We start from the raw sequence: 19,663 nt of genomic DNA on the forward strand, positions 1-19,663 counted from the left end.
CCCCTCGGTATCCACACACCCCTCTCCGTCCACACCACCCTCTCCATGCACACACTCCTCTCCATCCACAACCCCTCTCTCTGTCCACACACCCTCTCCATCAACAGACCCCCTCTCCGTCCACACTCCCTCTCTCCGTCCACAACCCCCTCCCTCCACACCACCTCTCCATGCACACACCCGCTCCATCCACATCCCCCTCTCCATCCACATCCCCGTCTCCATCCACACAGCCCCCTCCATCCACAACACCCCTCTCCATGCACAGCCCCCCCTCAATCCATATCTCCCTGTCCATCCACACCTCCCCCTCCATCCACCCCCTCTCCATCCACACCCCCCATCCATCCAATGCTCCCTCGCCATCCATACTCCCACTCTCCATCCACATCCCCGCTCTACATCCACATCCCCCGATCTCCATCCACACCTTCCTCTCAGCCACACTCCCTCGCCATCCACACCCCCCTCTCCATCCACAACCCACCTCGCCATCCAGTCCCCCCCTCCATCCACCACCGCGCTCTCCATCCACACGCCCACTCTCCATCCACCCCCTCCTCTCATCCACACCCCTCTCTCCGTCCACACACCCTCTCCATCCACACACCCCCTCTCCGTCCACACTCCCTCTCTCCATCCATACCCCCCTCCGTCCACACACCCCTCTCCATGCACACACTCCTCTCCATCCACACACCCCTTTCCATACACAGCCCCTTCTTTATCCACACCTCCTTCTCCATCCACAACACCCCTCTCCATGCGCAGGCCCCTCTCCATCCACACCTCCCTGTCCATTCACACCTCCGTCTCCATCCACAACCCCCCTCTCCATTAACACCCCCCTTCCACACCTCTCTCCATCCACAACCCCGCTCTACATACACACCCCGCTCTCCATCCGCACCCCCCTCTACGCCCACACACCCCTCCGTCCACACCCCCCTCTCCATCCACACATCCGCTCCATCCACACACCCCTTTCTATCCAAATCCCCTCTCCATCCACACTCCCTCGCCATCCACACCCCCCTCTCCATATACAACCCACCTCGCCATCCACTCCCCCCTCTCCATCCACAAACCCGCTCTCCATCCACACGCCCACTCTCCATCCACACCCTCCTCTCATCCACACCCCTCTCTCCGTCCACACATCCTCTCCATCCACACACCCCCTCTCCGTCCACACTCCCTCTCTCCGTCCACACGCCCCTCTGACCACACACCCCTCTCCATGCACACACCCGCTCCATGCACCCCCTCTCCATCCACACCCCCAATCCATCCAATGCTCCCTCGCCATCCATACTCCCACTCTCCATCCACATCCCCGCTCTACATCCACATCCCCCGATATCAATCCACACCTTCCTCTCAGCCACACTCCCTCGCCATCCACACCCCCCTCTCCATCCACAACCCACCTCGCCATCCACTCCCCCCTCTCCATCCACCACCGCGCTCTCCATCCACACGCCCACTCTCCATCCACCCCCTCCTCTCATCCACACCCCTCTCTCCGTCCACACACCCTCTCCATCTACACACCCCCTCTCCGTCCACACTCCCTCTCTCCATCCACACCCCCCTCCGTCCACACACCCCTCTCCATGCACACACTCCTCTCCATCCACACACCCCTTTCCATACACAGCCCCTTCTCCATCCACACCTCCTTCTCCATCCACAACACCCCTCTCCATGCACAGGCCCCTCTCCATCCACACCTCCCTGTCCATTCACACCTCCGTCTCCATCCACAACCCCCCTCTCCATTAACACCCCCCTTCCACACCTCTCTCCATCCACAACCCCGCTCTACATACACACCCCGCTCTCCATCCGCACCCCCCTCTACGCCCACACCCCTCTCTGTCCACACCCCCCTCTCCATCCACACATCCGCTCCATCCACACACCCCTTTCTATCCAAATCCCCTCTCCATCCACACTCCCTTGCCATCCACACCCCCCTCTCCATATACAACCCACCTCGCCATCCACTCCCCCCTCTCCATCCACAAACCCGCTCTCCATCCACACGCCCACTCTCCATCCACACCCTCCTCTCATCCACACCCCTCTCTCCGTCCACACACCCTCTCCATCCACACACCCCCTCTCCGTCCACACTCCCTCTCTCCGTCCACACGCCCCTCTGACCACACACCCCTCTCCATGCACACACCCGCTCCATCCACACCTCCTTCTCCATCCACACTCCCCCTCTCCGTCCACACCACCCTCTCCATGCACACACTCCTCTCCATCCACACCCCTGCACCATTCACACCCTCTTCTCCATCCACACTCCCTTCGCCATCCACACCCCCTCTGCATCCACAACCAACCTCGCCATCCACTCCCCCCTCTCCATCCACAAACCCGCTCTCCATCCACACGCCCACTCTCCATCCACACCCTCCTCTCATCCACACCCCTCTCTCCGTCCACACACCCTCTCCATCCACACACCCCCTCTCCGTCCACACTCCCTCTCTCCGTCCACACGCCCCTCTGACCACACACCCCTCTCCATGCACACACCCGCTCCATCCACACCTCCTTCTCCATCCACACTCCCCCTCTCCGTCCACACCACCCTCTCCATGCACACACTCCTCTCCATACACACCCCTGCACCATTCACACCCTCTTCTCCATCCACACTCCCTTCGCCATCCACACCCCCTCTCCATCCACAACCAACCTCGCCATCCACTCCCCCCTCTCCATCCACCACCCCGCTCTCCATCCACACGCCCACTCTCCATCCACACCCTCCTCACATCCACACCCCTCTCTCCGTCCACACACCCTCTCCATCCACACACCCCCTCTCCGTCCACACTCCCTCTCTCCGTCCACACCCTACTCCGTCCACACACCCCTCTCCATGCACACACTCCTCTCCATCCACACACCCCTTTCCATCCACAGCCCCTTCTCCATCCACACCTTCTTCTCCATCCACAACACCCCTCTCCATGCACAGCCCCCCTCTCCATCCACACCTCCATGTCCATCCACAACTCCCTCTCCATCCACAACCCCCTCTCCATCAACACCCCCCTTCCACACCCCTCTCCATCCACACCCCCGCTCTACATCAACACCCCCGCTCTCCATCCACACCTTCCTCTTATCCACACTCCCCCTCCATGCACACACCCCTCTACGCCCACACCCCTCTCCGTCCACACCCCCCTCTCCATCCACACACCCCTTTCTATCCAAACCCCCCTCTCCATCCACACTCCCTCGCCAGCTACTCTCCCTCGCCATCCACACCCCCTCTCCATATACAACCCACCTCGCCATCCACTCCCCCCTCTCCATCCACAACCCCGCTCTCCATCCACACGCCCACTCTCCATCCATACCCTTCTCTCATGCACACTCCCTCTCTCCGTCCACACCCCCCTCCGACCACACACCCCTCTCCATGCACACACCCGCTCCATCCACACCTCCTTCTCCATCCACACCACCTTCTCCATCCACACTCCCCCGCGCCATCCACACCCCCCTCGCCGTCCACACCACCCTCTCCATGCACATACTCCTCTCCATCCACACCCCTGCTCCATCCACACCCTCTTCTCCATCCACACTCCCTTCGCCATCCAACACCCCTCTCGGTCCACACACCCCTCCGTCCACACCCCCCTCTCCATGCACACACCCGCTCCATCCACACCCCCTTCTCCATCCACACTCCCTCTCGCAATCCACAACCCCCTTTCCGTCCACACACCCCCTCCATCCACACCCCTCTGCGTCCACACCACGCTCTCCATGCACACACTACTCTCCATCCCCACACCCCTTTCCATCCACACCCCCCTCTCCATCCACACCACGCTCCATTCACACCCTCTTCTCCATCCACACTCCCCCTCAGTCCACACTAACCTCTCCATGCACAGACTCCACTCCATCCACACACCCCTTTCCATCCACACCCCCTCTCCATCCACACCCTCTCCATCCACACACCCCTCTCCATCCATTGCCCTCTTCATCCACACACCCCTCTCCTTCCCCAGACCCCGTTTCCATCCACATTCCCCCTCTCCTTCCACACCCTCTCCTTCCACACCCCACTTCTCCAACCACACCCCACCTCTCCTTCCACACACCCCTCTCCATTCACAAAACCCTCTCCATCCACACCCCCCTCGCCATCCACACTCCACCTCTCCATCCACACCCCCGCTCTATATCCACACCACCGCTCTCCATCCACACCTTCCTCTCATCCACATCCCCCCTCCATCCACACCCCCTCGCCATCCACACGCCCCTCTCAATTCAAAACCCTGCTCGCCATCCACACCCCCTTCTCCATCCACAACTCCTCTCTCCATCCAAAGCACCACTCTCCATCCACACCCTCAACTCATCACACCCCCCTATCCGTTCACACCACCCTCCCAGTCCAAACCTCCCACTCTGTTCACACCCCCCTCTATATGCACACACCCTTTTCCATCCACACACCCCTCTCCATCGACACCCCCACTCCATCCACACCCCCTTCTACATCCATATTCCGCCTCGCCATCCAGACCCCCTCTCCGTCCACACCCCACTCCATCCACACCACGCTCTCCATGCACACACTCCTCTCCATCCACACACCCCTTTCCATCCACACCCCACTCTCCATCCACACCCTCTCCATCCAAACCCCCTATCCATCCACACCCCTCTTCATCCACACCACCCTCTCCTTCCACAGACCCCGTTTCCATTCACATCCCCCTCTCCTTCCACACACTCTCCTTCCACACTCCAGTTCTCCAACCACACCCCACCTCTCCTTCCACACACCCCTCTACATCCACAAAAGCCTCTCCATCCACACCCCCCTCGCCATCCACACTCCCCCTCTCTATCCACTTCCCCGCTCTACATCCACACCCCCGCTCTCCAACCACACCTTCCTCGCATCCACACTCCCCTCCATCCACACCCCCTCTACGTCCACACCCCACTCCGTCCACACCGCTTCTCCATCCACACCCCCTCTCCATTCACACACACATTTCCATCCACACCCCACTCTCCATCCTACCCCCCTCGCCATCCACACCCGCCTCTCCATCCACAACCCCGCTCGCCATCCACACCCCGACTCTTCATCCACAACCTCCTCTCATCCACACCCCCTCCGTCCACACCCCCCTCTCCATCCATAACCCTCCTCGCCATCCACACCCTCCTCTCATCCACACCCTTCTCTCCGTCCACACCCCCTCTCTGCCCACACCCCCCTCCATCCACCTCCTCTCCGTCAACACCCCCACTCCCCGTCCACACACCCCTCTATATGCACACACCCCTTTCCATTCACACCCCTGTCTCCATCCACACCCCCTCTCCATCCACACAACCCTCTCCATCCACATTCCCCTCGCCATCCACACCCCTTTCTCCATCCACACTCCCCCCTCCATCCACACCCCCGCTCCATACACACACCCCTCTCCATCCACACCCCCTGTCAATCCACACATCCCTTTCCACACCACCTCTCCATCCACACCGCCTCGCCATCAACACCCCCTCTCCATCCACAACACCCCTTTCCATTAACACCCGCCCTTCCACAACCCTCTCCTTCCACACACCCCTCTCCATCCACAAACCCCCGTCTCCATCCACATGCCCCTCGCCATACACAGGCCCCCTCTCCATCCACACCACCTCTCCATCCACACCGCCTCGCCATCAACACCCCCTCTCCATCCACAACACCCCTCTCCATCAACACCCGCCCTTCCACAACCCTCTCCTTCCACACACCCCTCTCCATCCACAAACCCCCGTCTCCATCCACAGGCCCCCCCTCCATCCATACCCCTCTCCGTCCACACCACGCTCTCCAGGCACACACTCCTCTCCATCCACACACCCCTTTCCATCCACACCCCCTCTCCGTCTACATCCCCCCTCAGTCCACACCACCCTCTCCATGAACACACTCCTCTCCATCCACCCTTCCTCTCATCCACACCCCTCTCTCCGTCCACACACCCTCTCCATCCACACACCCCCTCTCCGTCCACACTCCCTCTCTCCGTCCCCCCCTCCGTCCACACGCCCCTCTCCATGCACACACTCCTCTCCAGCCACACACCCCTTTCCATCCACATCCCCTTCTCCATCCACACCCCTTCTCCATCTACACTCCCCCTCGCCATCCACACCCCCCTCTCCGTCCACACCACCCTCTCCATGCACACACTCCTCTCCATCCACACCCCTTTCCATCAACACCCCCCTTTCCATTCACACCCCCGCTCCATCCACACCCTCTTCTCCAGCCACACTCCCTTCGCCATCCACACCCCATTCTCCGTCCACACCGCCCCCTCCGTCCACACCCCCTCTCCATGCACACACCCGCTCCTTCCACACCCCGTTCTCCATCCACACCCGCTTCTCCATCCACACACCCCCTCTCCAGCCACACCCACCTCCCCGTCCACACCCCCCATCCACACCCCTCTGCGTCCACACCACGCTCTCCATGCACACATTCCTCTCCATCCACACACCCCTTTCCATCCACTCCCCCCTCTCCATCCAAAACCTCGCTCTCCATCCGCACGCTCACTCTCCATCCACACCCTCCTCTCGTCCACACCCCTCTCTCCGTCCACACCCCTCTCCATCAACAGACCCCCTCTCCGTCCACACTCCCTCTCTCCGTCCACACCCCTTCCCTCCACACCCCCCTTCCATGCACAGCACCCCCTCCATCCACACCTCCCTGTCCATCCACACATCCCTCTCCATCCACAACCCCTTCTCCATCCACCCCCTCTCCATCCACACCCCCACTCCATCCACATCCCCACTCTACATCCACATCCACCGCTCTCCATCCACACCTTCCTCTCAGCCACACCCCTTTCTCCATCCACACTCCCCCTCGCCATCCACTCCCTCCTCTCCATCAACATGACCCTCTCCATGCACACACTCCTCTCCATCCACACACCCCTTTCCATCCACACCCCCCCTCCATCCACACCCCCACTCCATCCACACCCTCTTCTCCATCCACACTCCCTTCGCCATCCACACCCCCTTCTCCGTCCACACCCCCTCTCCGTCCACACACCCCCCTTCCATCCACACCCCTCTCCGTCCACACCACGCTCTCCATGCACACACTCCTCTCCATGCACACACCCGTTCCTTCCACACCCCGTTCTCCATCCACACCCGCTTCTCCATCCACACTCCCCCTCGCCATCCACACCCCTCTGCGTCCACACCACGCTCTGCATGCACACATTCCTCTCCATCCACACACCCCTTTCCATCCACACCCCCTCTCCATCCACCCCCCGCTCCATCCACACCCTCTTCTCCATCCACACTCCCCCTCGCCATCCACATCCCATCTCCGTCCACACCCCCCTCAGTCCACACCACCCACTCCATGAACACACTCCTCTCCATCCACACACTCCTTTCCATCCACACCCCCCTCTCCATCCACACCATCTCCATCCACACACCTCTCTCCATCCACACCCCTCTCCATCCACATCCCTCCTCTCCTTCCAAACCCTCTCCATCCACACCGCAATTCTCCAACCACACCCCACCTCTCCTTCCACACACCCCTCTCCATCCATAAAACCCTCTCCATCCACACCCCCTCGCCATCCACACTCCCCCTCTCTATCCACACCCCCGCTCTACATCCACACCACTGCTCTGCATCCACACCTTCCTCTCATCCACACCCCCCTCTCCATCCACACCCCCTCGCCATCCACACCCCCCTCTCCTTCCACAACCCTCCTCGCCATCCACACCCGCTTCTCCATCCACAACCCACTCTCCATCCAAACCACCACTCTCCATCCACACCCTCCTCTCATCACACCCCCCTCTTCATCCACAACCCCCTCCCAGTCACCACCCCCCTCTCTGTCCACACCCCCCTCTATATACACGCACCCCTTTCCATCCACATCCCCCCTCCTTCCACACCCTCTCCTTCCACAGCTCACTGCTCCTACCACACCCCACATCTCCTTCCACACACCCCTCTCCATCTACAAAACCCTCTCCATCCACACCCCCCTCGCCATCTACACTCCCCCTCTCTATCTATACTCCCGCTCTACATCCACAGCCCCGCTCTCCATCCACACCTTCCTCGCATCCACACTCCCCTCCATCCACACCCCCCTCTACGTCCTCATCCCCCTCCGTCCACACCCCCTATCCATCCACACCCCCTCTCCATCCACACACACGTTTCCATCCACACCCAACTCTCCATCCACACACCCTCGTCATCCACACACCCCTCTCCATCCACAACACCCCTCGCGATCCACACCCCGACTCTCCATCCACAACCTCCTCTCATCCACACCCACTCCGGCCACACCCCTCTCTCCATCCATAACCCTCCTCGCCATCCACACCCACTTCTCCATCCACACCACCACTCTCCATCCACACCCTCCTCTCATCAACACCCCACTCTCCGTCCACACCCCCTCTCTGTCCACACCCCCCTCCGTCCACCTCCTCTCCGTCAACACCCCCACTCCCCGTCCACACCCCCCTCTCCATCCACACCCCCCTCTATATGCACACACCCCTTTCCATTCACACCCCTGTCTCCATCCACACCTCCACTCCATCCACACACGCCTCTCCATCCACATTCCCCTCTCCATCCACACCCCCTTCTCCATCCACACTCCCCCTCTCCATCCACACCCCCTCTCCATCCACACACCCCTCTCCATCCACGCCCCCTTTCCATCCACACATCCCTTTCCACACCCCCTCTCCATCCACACCGCCTCGCCATCAACACCCCCCTCTCCATCCACTACACTCGTTTCCATCAACACCCGCCCTTCCACACCCCTCTCCATCCACACCCCCCTGTCCATCCACACCGCTCTTCATACAAGCCCCCCTCTCCTTCCACACCCCTCTCCATCCACTCCCCCCTCTCCATCCACAACCCTCTTCATCCACATCCTCCTCTCCTTCCACAGACCCCGTTTCCATCCACACTCCTTCCACCCCCTCTCCTTCCACACCCCACTTCTCCACCCATACCCCACCTCTCCTTCCACACACCCCTCTCCATCCACAGCCCCCCTCTCCATCCACAACCTCCTCCATCCACACCGCCTCTCCATCCACATCCCCCCTCTCCATCAACACCCCCCTCTCCGTCCAAACCCTCCCTCCATCCACAACACCCCTCTCCATCCACAAACCCCTCTCCATCCACACACCCCCCTTCCACACCCCTCTCCACCCACACACCTCTCTCCATCCACTCCCCTCTCCATCCACACCCCTCTCCATCCACACCTCCCTCGCCATCCACACTCCCCCTCTCCATCCACACCCCTGCTCTACATCCTCACCCCCGCTCTCCATCCACACCTTCCTCTCATCCACACTCCCCCTCCATCCACACCCCCTCTATTTCCATACCCCCCCTCCGACCACACACCCCTCTCCATTCACACACCCGCTCCATCCACACACCCCTTTCTATCCACACCCCCCTCTCCATCCACACTCCCTCGCCGTCCACACCCCCTCTACATCCACAACCCCCCTCGCCATCCAAACCCCGCTCCATCCACAACCCCGCTCTCCGTCCACAACCCCGCTCCTCATCCACACCCCCACTCTCCATCCACACATTCTCTCATCCACACCCCTCTCTCCATCCACACACCCCCCTTCCACACCCCTCTCCATCCACACACCTCTCTCCATCAACCCCCCTCTCCATCCAAACCCCTCTCCATCCACACCTCCCTCGCCATCCACACTCCCCCTCTCCATCCATACCCCTGCTCTACATCCTCACCCCCGCTCTCCATCCACACCTTCCTCTCATCCACACTCCCCCTCCATCCACACCCCCACTATGTCCATTCCCCCCCTCCGACCACACCCCCTCTCCATTCACACACCCGCTCCATCCACACACCCCTTTCTATCCACACCCCCCTCTCCATCCACACTCCCTCGCCGTCCACACCCCCTCTCCATCCACAACCCCCCTCGCCATCCAAACCCCCCTCCATCCACAACCCCGCTCTCCATCCACAACCCCGCTCCTCATCCACACCCCCACTCTCCATCCACACATTCTCTCATCCACACCCCTCTCTCCATCCACACAACCCCCTTCCACACCCCTCTCCATCCACACACCTCTCTCCATCCACCCCCCTCTCCATCCACACCCCTCTTCATCCACACCTCCTCTCCTTCCACAGACCCCTTTTCCATCCACATCCCCCCTCTCCTTCAACACCCTCTCCTTCCACACATTCTCTCATCCACACCCCTCTCTCCGTCCACACACCCCTTTCCACCCACACACCCCCTCTCCATCCACACCCTCTCCATCCACACCCCCTCTCCATACACACCCCTCTTCATCCACACCCCCTCTCCTTCCACAGACCCCTTTTCCATCCACATCCCCCCTCTCCTTCAACACCCTCTCCTTCCACACCCCACTTCTCCAACTACACCCCACCTCTTCTTCCACAAACCCCTCTCCATCCACAAAACCCTCTCCATCCACATCCCCCTCTCCATCCACAGCCCCCTCTCCATCCACACCCCCCTCTCCATCCGCACGCCCCTCTCCATCCACACCCCCTCACCATCCGCACCCCCCTCTCCATTCACATCCCCTCTTCTTTTAACCGCCCCTCTTCTTTGCCCCCCTCTTCTTCGACACCCCCTCTTCTTCCACCCACCTTCTTCCACCCCCTCTTCTTCCCCCTTCTTCCACCCCTTTTCTTTGACACCCCCTCTTCCACCCCCCTCTTCTTCCCCCCCATCCTTCCAACCCCCGACCTTCCACACCCGCTGTTCTTCCAACCCCCGTCCTACCCCCCGTCCTTCCATTCACCCTCTCCTTGCACCTTTCTCTCCTTCCACACCTTTCTCCTTCCACCCCCTCTCTCTATCCTTCCACCAAACTCTCTTCTCCCTCTCCCTTTCTCATTCCACCCCGCGCTCTCTCTCCTTCCACCCCACTCTCTCTCCTTCAACCCCACTCTCTCTCCTTCCACCCCGCTCTCTCCTTCCACCCCGCCTCTCCTTCCAAACCCCTGTCTCCTTCCACCACACACTCTCTTTTGCAGCCCCCTCTCACCATCCAACCCCCTCTCCGTCCAACCCCCTCGAGCCTTCCTCCCTACCCTCTCCTTCCACCCTACCCTCTCCTTCCACCCCACCCTCTCCTTCCACCCCCACCCTCTCCTTCCACCCCCACACACTCTCCTTCCACCCCACACTTTCTCTTTCCACCCCACACTCTCTCCTTCCACCCTACTTCCTCTCCCTCCACCGCCTTCTCTCCTTCCACCCCACACTCCTTCCACCCCACCCTCCTTCCACCCCCTCTCCTTCCACTGCCCCTCTCCTTCCACCCCTCCTGTCCTTCCACCCCTCTCTCCTTCCACCCCTCTCTCCTTCCACCCCACCCCACATTCTCTCCTTCAACCTCACACTCTCTCCTTCCATCCCACACTCTCACCTTCTACCCAACACTCTCTATTTCCACCCTACACTCTCTCCCTCCACCGCCCTCTCTCCTTCCATCCCACTCTCTGCTTCCACCCTGCACTCTCACCTTCCACCCCACTCTCTCCTTCCACCCCACTCTCTCCTTCTATCCTGCACTCTCACCTTCCACCCTGCACTCTCACCTTCCATCCCACTCTCTCCTACCACCCCCTCTTCATCCACACCCCCAATATCTTTGACCTCCGCTCTTCTTCAACCCCCGTCTTCTTCCACCCTCCTCTCAAACCCCCACCCTTCCAAACCCCCATCCCCTTCCAATCCCGTCTTCAAATCCCCCACACCCTTTCCAATCCCCACTCCCCTTCAAACATCCCCCCTTCCAATCTCCCCTTCCAACCCCCCCTTCCCTTCAACACTCCCCTCCCCTTCAAACCCCCTTTCCAGCATCCCCCCTCCCCACCTTCCAAACCCTCCCTTCCAACCCCCCTCTCCTTCCAAACCATCACTCCTTCCAACCCCCCTCTCCTTCCAATCCCCTTCTCCTTCCAACTCCGCTCTCCTTGTAATCCCCTTCTCCTTCCAACCCCCTTCTCCTTCCACCCCCCTTCTCCTTCTACCCCCCTCTCCCACCCCCATCTTCTTCCACCACCCTCTTCTTCCACCCCGGCTCAAACCCCCACCCTTCCAAAGCCCCCTCCCCTTCCAATCCCTCTTCCAATCCTCCATTTCCACCACCACCTTTTTCTGACAACCCACCCCGCTTCCCATCTACCAACCCCTCCCTTCCAACCCCTCCCTTCCATCCGCCTTCCAACCCCTTCCTCCCCCTTCTGTCACCCTCGTTCCAATCCCCCTCCCCTTCCAATCTGCCCCTCCCCTTCCAATAACCCCACCCCTTAAAACTCCGCCCTTTCAATTCCCCCCTCCCAATCCTCCTTCCAACCCTCCCCTTCCAACGCCCCCGCCCCTTCCACACCCACTTTCCGGCAACTCCCCCCTTCCCCTTCCAACTCCCCACCTTCCAACTCCTCCCTTCCAACTCCCCCTTCCAAACCCCCCTTTCCAACCCACACTTTCAACCACCCCTCCCTTCAAACCCCCCCTTCAAACCCCCCTCCCCTTCCAACCCGCCGCTCTCCTCTAACCCCCCTCTCCTTCGAATCCCCTTCTCTCCTTCCAATTCCCCTCTCTCCTTCCAATCCCCCTCTCTCCTTCCTCACCCTCTTCTTCGACGCCTCTCTCCTTCCAAACCCTCTCCTTCCATCACCCTCTCCTTCCAACCCCCCTCACCTACCAACCCACTCCTTCCAACCCCCTTCTTCTTCCACCCGCCCTTTGCTTTGACCCCCCTCTTCTTCCACCCGCCTCTTCTTCCACTCCCCTCTTCTTCCATCCCCCGTTTCTTACACTCCCCTTTCTTCCACCCATATCTTCTTCAACCCCCCTCTTCTTCCACCCCCTCTTCTTCCACTCCCCTCTCAAAACCCCAACCTTCCAATTCCCCACTCCCCTTCCATTCCACCTCCTCTTCCAACGCCCCTCCCCTTCCAATCCCCCCACCCCTTCCAACTCCCCCTGCCAAAACCCCTTCTCAATCCCCCTTCCAATCCTCCCCTTCCAACCCCCCTCCCTTTCCACCCCCATATTCCAGGAACGCCCCTCCCCTCTTCCAACTCCCCAACTTCCAACTCCCCCTTCCAACTCCCCCTTCCAATCCTCGCCTTCCATCCCCCTTCCATCCTCCTCTTGCAACCCCCAACTTTCAACTCTCCTCCCCTTCCAAACCCCCTTCCAACCCCCCTCGCCTTCCAAACCCCTCCTCCCCTTCAAACCCGCCTCTCCCCTCTAACCCCCTCTCGTTCCAATCCCCCTCTCCTTCCAATCCCCTTCTCTCTTTTAAATCCCCCTTTCTCCTTCCAATTCCCCTCCCTCCTTCCAAACACCCCTCCTTCCACCCCATCTCTCCTTCCACCCCACCCTCTCTCCTTCCACCCCACCCTCTCTCCTTCCACCCACCCATCTCCTTCCACCCTCTCTGCCTCTCTCCTTCCAAATTCCCCTCTTTCCTTCCACCTCCCTTTTCTTCCACCCCCCGTCCTTCCAACCCCCGTACTTTCCTCGTCGTCCCATTCCCCCCTCTCCTTCCACCCCTGTCTTTCCATTCCCCCTCTCCTTCCACCCCTCTCTCTCCTTCTACCCCGTCTCTCCTTGCACCCTCATCTCTCCTTCCACCCCCTCTCTCTTTCCACCCTTCTCTGTCCTTCCACCCCCTCGCTCCTTCCAGCCGACTCTCTCCTTCCACCCCCTCTCTCCTTCCAACCCTTCTGTCCTTCCAACCCCCTCTCTCCTTCCAACCCCCTGTCTCCTCCCTATCCCGTCTCTCCTTCCAACCCCCCCTCTCCTTCCACCTCCCTCACTTTCCACCCCATTCTTCCAAACCCTCTCCTTCCACCTCCCTCTCCTTCCAACCCCCCCTCTTCTTCCACCCACCCTTTGCTTCGACCTACCCCTCTTCTTTCACCCCCCTTCTTCCACCCCCTCTTCTTCCACCCCCGCTTCTTCCACACCCCCTCTTCTTCCACCCCCCTCTTCTACACCCGCCTCTTCTTCCAACCGCCGCTCTTCTTCCATCCCCTTTTGCTTCGAGCCCCCCTTTTCTTCCACTCCACCTCTTCTTCCACCACCCTCTTCTTCAAGTCCCCCTCTTCTTCCACCCCGTCTCAAACCCCCACCCTTCCAATCCCCCTCCCCTTTCAATCCCTCTTCCAACCCTCCCCTTCCACCCCCTTTCAACCCCCTTCCTCCACATTCCGTCACCCTCCTTCCAATTCCCCTTCATCTTCCAATCTGCCCCTCCCCTTCCAATACCCCCACCCCTTACAACTCCCCCTTCCAACACCCCTCTCCGAAGCCCCTTCCAAAACTCCCCTTCCAAACCACCCTCCCCTTCCACCCCCACTTTCTCGCAACTACCCCCTTCCAACTCCCCACCTTCCAACTCCCCGCTTCTAACTCCCCTTTCAAACCTCCCTTTCCAACCCACACTTTCAACCCCCCTCCCCTTCCAACCCCCCTTCAACCTCCGCTCCCCTTCCAACCGGCCCTTCCGGTCTAATCCCCCTCTCCTTCCAATCCCCTCTCTCCTTCCAATCCCCCTCTCTCATAGAACATAGAACATAGAAGAATACAGCGCAGTTCAGGCCCTTTGGCCCTCGATGTTGCGCCGATCCAAGCCCACCTAACCTATACTAACCCACTATCCTCCATATACCTATCCAATGCCCGCTTAAATGTCCATAAAGAGGGAGTGTCCACCACTGCTACTGGCAGGGCATTCCATGAACTTACGACTCGCTGAGTGAAGAACCTACCCCTAACTTCAGTCCTATATCTACCCCCCCTTAATTTAAAGCTATGCACCCTTGTAATACCCGACTCCATACGCGGGAAAAGGTTCACACTGTCAACCCTATCTAACCCCTTAATCATCTTGTACACCTCAATCAAGTCACCCCTAAACCTTCTTTTCTCTAATGAAAACAGCCCCAAGTGTCTCAGTCTTTCCTCATACGATCTCAGTGCCGTTTCAGTGCCTCCACATCTTCCTATAGTATGGCGACCAAAACTGCACACAATATTCCAGATGCGGCCGCACCAGAGTCTTATACAACTGCATCATGACCTCAGGACTCCGGAACTCAATTCCTCTACCAATAAAAGCCAGTACGCCATATGCCTTCCTCACCGCACTATTTACCTGGGTGGCAACTTTCAGAGATCTGTGTACATGGACACCAAGATCTCTCTGCTCATCCACACTACCAAGTATCCGACCATTAGCCCAGTACCCCATCTTTTTGTTATTCTTCCCAAAGTGAATCACCTCACACTTAGCTACATTGAATTCCATTTGCCACCTTTCTGCCCAGCTCTGCAGCTTCTCTATATCCTGCTGTAACCTGCCACATCCTTCCTCACTGTCAACAACTCCTCCGACTTTCGTATCATCCGCAAACTTGCTCACCCAACCTTCTAACCCTTCTTCCAGGTCATTTATAAAAATGACAAACAGCAATGGTCCCAAAACAGATCCTTGCGGAACACCGCTAGTGACGGCACTCCATGAAGAAACTTTGCCATCAACTACTACACTCTGTCTTCTTCCATCCAGCCAATTCCTAATCCAAACCTCCAACTCACCCTCAATGCCATATCTCCGTATTTTCTGCAGTAGCCTACCATGGGGAACCTTATCAAACGCCTTACTAAAATCCATATATACCACATCTACCGCTTTCCCCTCATCAACCTCCTTCGTCACCTTTTCAAAGAATTCAATAAGGTTTGTGAGGCACGACCTGCCCTTCACAAAACCATGCTGACTATCCTTGATCACATTATTCCTATCCAGATGTGCATAAATCCTATCCCTTACAATTCTCTCTAAGACTTTGCCCACAACAGAAGTGAGACTCACCGGCCTATAGTTTCTAGGGTTATCCCTACTCCCCTTTTTGAACAAGGGAACAACATTTGCTATCCTCCAGTCTTCTGGCACTACTCCTGTAGACAAAGAGGACATAAAAATCAAGGCCAATGGCTCTGCAATCTCCTCCCTTGCTTCCCAGAGAATCCTAGGATAAATGCCATCAGGCCCAGGGGACTTATCTATTTTCACCTTTTCCATGATTTCCAACACCTCTTCTCTACAAACCTCAAAGCCATCCATTCTACTTATTTGTGACTCAGTATTCACATCGACGACAATGCCCTGTTCCTGAGTAAATACTGAAGAAAAGTATTCATTCAGTGTCTCCCCAATCTCTTCCGCCTCCACACGCAACTTCCCACTACTATCCTTGACTGGACCTATTCCTACCCTAGTCATTCTTTTATTCCTAACATACCTATAGAAAGCCTTAGGGTTTTCCCTAATCCTACCGACTAAGGACCTTTCATGTCCCCTCCTTGCTGCTCTTAGCTCTCTCTTCAGGTCCTTCCTGGCTACCCTATAACTCTCAATCGCCCCAATTGAACCTTCACGTCTCATCTTGAGATAGGCCGCCCTCTTCCATTTAACAAGGGATTCCAATTCCTTATTAAACCACGGCTCCCTCGCACGACCCTTTCCCCCTTTCCTCCCTGCCTGACAGGTACATAATTATCAAGGACACTCAATAGTTGCTCCTTGAACAAGCTCCACATATCATTTACACTCTTGCCTTGGAGTCTACTTTTCCAAGCCACACATCCTAAGTCATGCTTCACCGCATCATAATTTCCCTGACCCCAGCTATAACTCTTGCCCTGTAGTACACACTTATCCCTCTCCATCACGAGAGTAAAAATCACCGAATTATGGTCACTATCTCCAAAGTGCTCACCTACCTCTAATTCTAACACCTGGCCTGGTTCGTTACCCAGAACCAAATCCAGTATGGCCTCACCTCTTGTTGGCCTGTCTACATATTGTGTCAGGAAACTCTCCTGTACACATTGAACAAACACTGACCCATCTAACGAACTTGAGCTATAGCTTTCCCAATCAATATCAGGAAAGTTAAGTCCCCCATAACAACCACCCTATTACTGTCACTCATCTCCTGAATCACCTTCCCTATCATTTCTTCAATGATTCTAGGACTATTAGGAGGCCTATAAAAGACTCCTAACAGGGTGACCTCACCTTTCCTATTCCTAACCTCAGCCCAAACTACCTCAGATGGCAAGTCCTCATCCATCGTCCTTTCCACCACTGTAATACTATCTTTGACAAGCAATGCCACACCTCCCCCTCTTTTACCCCCACCTCTGTCCCTACTAAAACATTTAAATCCTGGAACCTGCAACAGCCAATCCTGTCCCTGTTCTAGCCATGTCTCCGTAATAGCCACAACATCGAAGTCTCAGGTACCAACTCACGCTGCAAGTTCACCTACCTTATTTCGTATACTTCTTGCATTGAAGTATACACACTTCAAGCCACTTTCCTGTTTACAGACACCCTCTTTGGAAATTGATGCCATGTTCCTAACCTCCCTACACTCCAGGCCCTGCACCCTGAAGCTACAATCTGGGTTCCCATGCCCCTGCAGAGTTAGTTTAAACCCCCCCCAAGAGCACTAGCAAACCTCCCCCCAAGGATACTGGTGCCCCTCAGGTTCAGGTGTAGACCATCCTGTTTATAGAGGTCCCACCGTCCCCAGAAAGAACCCCAGTTATCCAAAAACCGGAATCCCTCCCTTCTGCACCATCCCTGTAGCCACGCATTTTCGTGTTCTCGTTCCCTATTCCTCGAATCTCTATCACGTGGCACGGGTAACAAACCAGAGACAACAACTCTGTTCGTTCTAACTCTGAGCTTCCATCCTAGCTCCCTGAAAGCCTGTCTAACATCCTCGGCACTCCTCCTACCTAGGTCGTTGGTGCCAATATGGACCACGACTTCGGGCTGCTCCCCCTCCCCCTCCAGGACCCGGAAAACACGATCAGAGACATCACATACCCTTGCACCTGGGAGGCAACATACCAAACGTGAGTCTCTCTCGTTCCCACAAAACCGCCTATCTGTGCCCCTAACTATCGAGTCCCCAATTACTACTGCTCTGCTCTTCTTCACCCTTCCCTTCTGAGTAACGGGGACAGGCTCCGTGCCAGAGACCTGAGCCCCGTTACTTACCCCTGGTAAGTCATCCCCCCCACAAGTATCCAAAACGGTATACTTGTTCTTGAGGGGAACGGCCGCAGGGGGTCCCTGCACTGGCTGCTTCCTCCCAGTCCCCCTCACTGTCACCCATCTATCTGCCATCTCTCCTTCCAAGACCCCTCTCTACTTCCACACCCTCTCCTTCCACACCCCTCTCCTTCCAAATCCTCTCCTTCCACCCCTTCTCCTTCCAATCCCCCTCACCTTCCAATCCCCCCTCCCCTTCCAAACCCCTTCCCCTTCCAATCCCCCGCCCCTTCCAATACCACCTCCCCTTCCAATCCCCCACTCCCCTTCCAAACCCCCATTCCAAACCCCCCTTCCAATCCCACTTTCCAACCCCACTCTTCCAAACCCTCCCTTCTAAACCCCCTTCCAACTCCTCCCTTCCAAACACCCCTCCAATCCCCCCTTCCAACACCCCCCACAAGCCCCAATTTCCAAACCCCCTTTCCAATCCCCCATTTCAAACACTCCCCTTCCACCCCACCCTCTACTTCCACCCCCTCTCCTTCCAACCCCTCTCCTTCCACCACCCTCTCCTTCCACCCCTCTCCTCCCAGCCCCTCCTTCCATCACCCTCTCCTTCCACACCCCTTCTTCCACCCCCCTCTTCCACCCCGTTCTTCCACAACCCCTTTCATTCACCGCCCCCTTCTTCCACCGCCCCCTTCTTCCACCGCCCCTTTCTTCAGCTGCCCCCTCCCTTCTTCCAACCCTCTTCTTCAACCCCCTTTTCTTCGACTCCCCCACTTCTTCCACCCTCTTCCTCTTGCACCACCCCTCTTCTTCAAACCCCCTCTTCTATCCCCTCTTCTTCTACCCCCCTCACACCCCAACCTTCCAATCCCCCTCCCCTTCCAATCCCCCTCCCCTTCCAAACCTCCTCCCCTTCCAATCCCACCTCCCCTTCCAATCACCCCACCCCTTCCAACTCCCCCCTTCCAGCACCCCCTTCCCATTCCCCCCTTCCAATCCTCCCCTTCCAAACCCCCCTCCCATTCCACCCCCACTTTCCAGCAAATCTCCCTCCCCATCTTCCAACAACCCACCTTCCAACTCCCCCTTCCAACTCCCCCGTCCAATCCCCCTTCCATCCCCGTTCCACCCTCAACTTCCAACCCTCACTTTCAACTCCCCTCCTCTTCCAATCCCCCTCCCGTTCCATCCCCCTCCTACCCTTCCAACCCGTCTCTCCCCTCTAACCCCCCTCTCCTTCCAATCCCGCTCTCCTTCCAATCCCCCCTCTCCTTGCGATCCCCCTCTCTCCTTCCAATCCCCCTTTCTCCTTTCAATTCCCCTCACTCCTTCCAAACGCACCTCCTTCCACCCCCATCTCTCCTTCCACTCCTCCCTCTCCTTACACCCTCTCTCTCTTTCCAC

This window comes from Chiloscyllium plagiosum, unplaced genomic scaffold, assembly GCF_037043375.1.
Source record: "Chiloscyllium plagiosum isolate Xiang-an unplaced genomic scaffold, Cpla_swu_hap1 HiC_scaffold_50, whole genome shotgun sequence".
NCBI classification, from domain to species: domain Eukaryota; kingdom Metazoa; phylum Chordata; class Chondrichthyes; order Orectolobiformes; family Hemiscylliidae; genus Chiloscyllium; species Chiloscyllium plagiosum.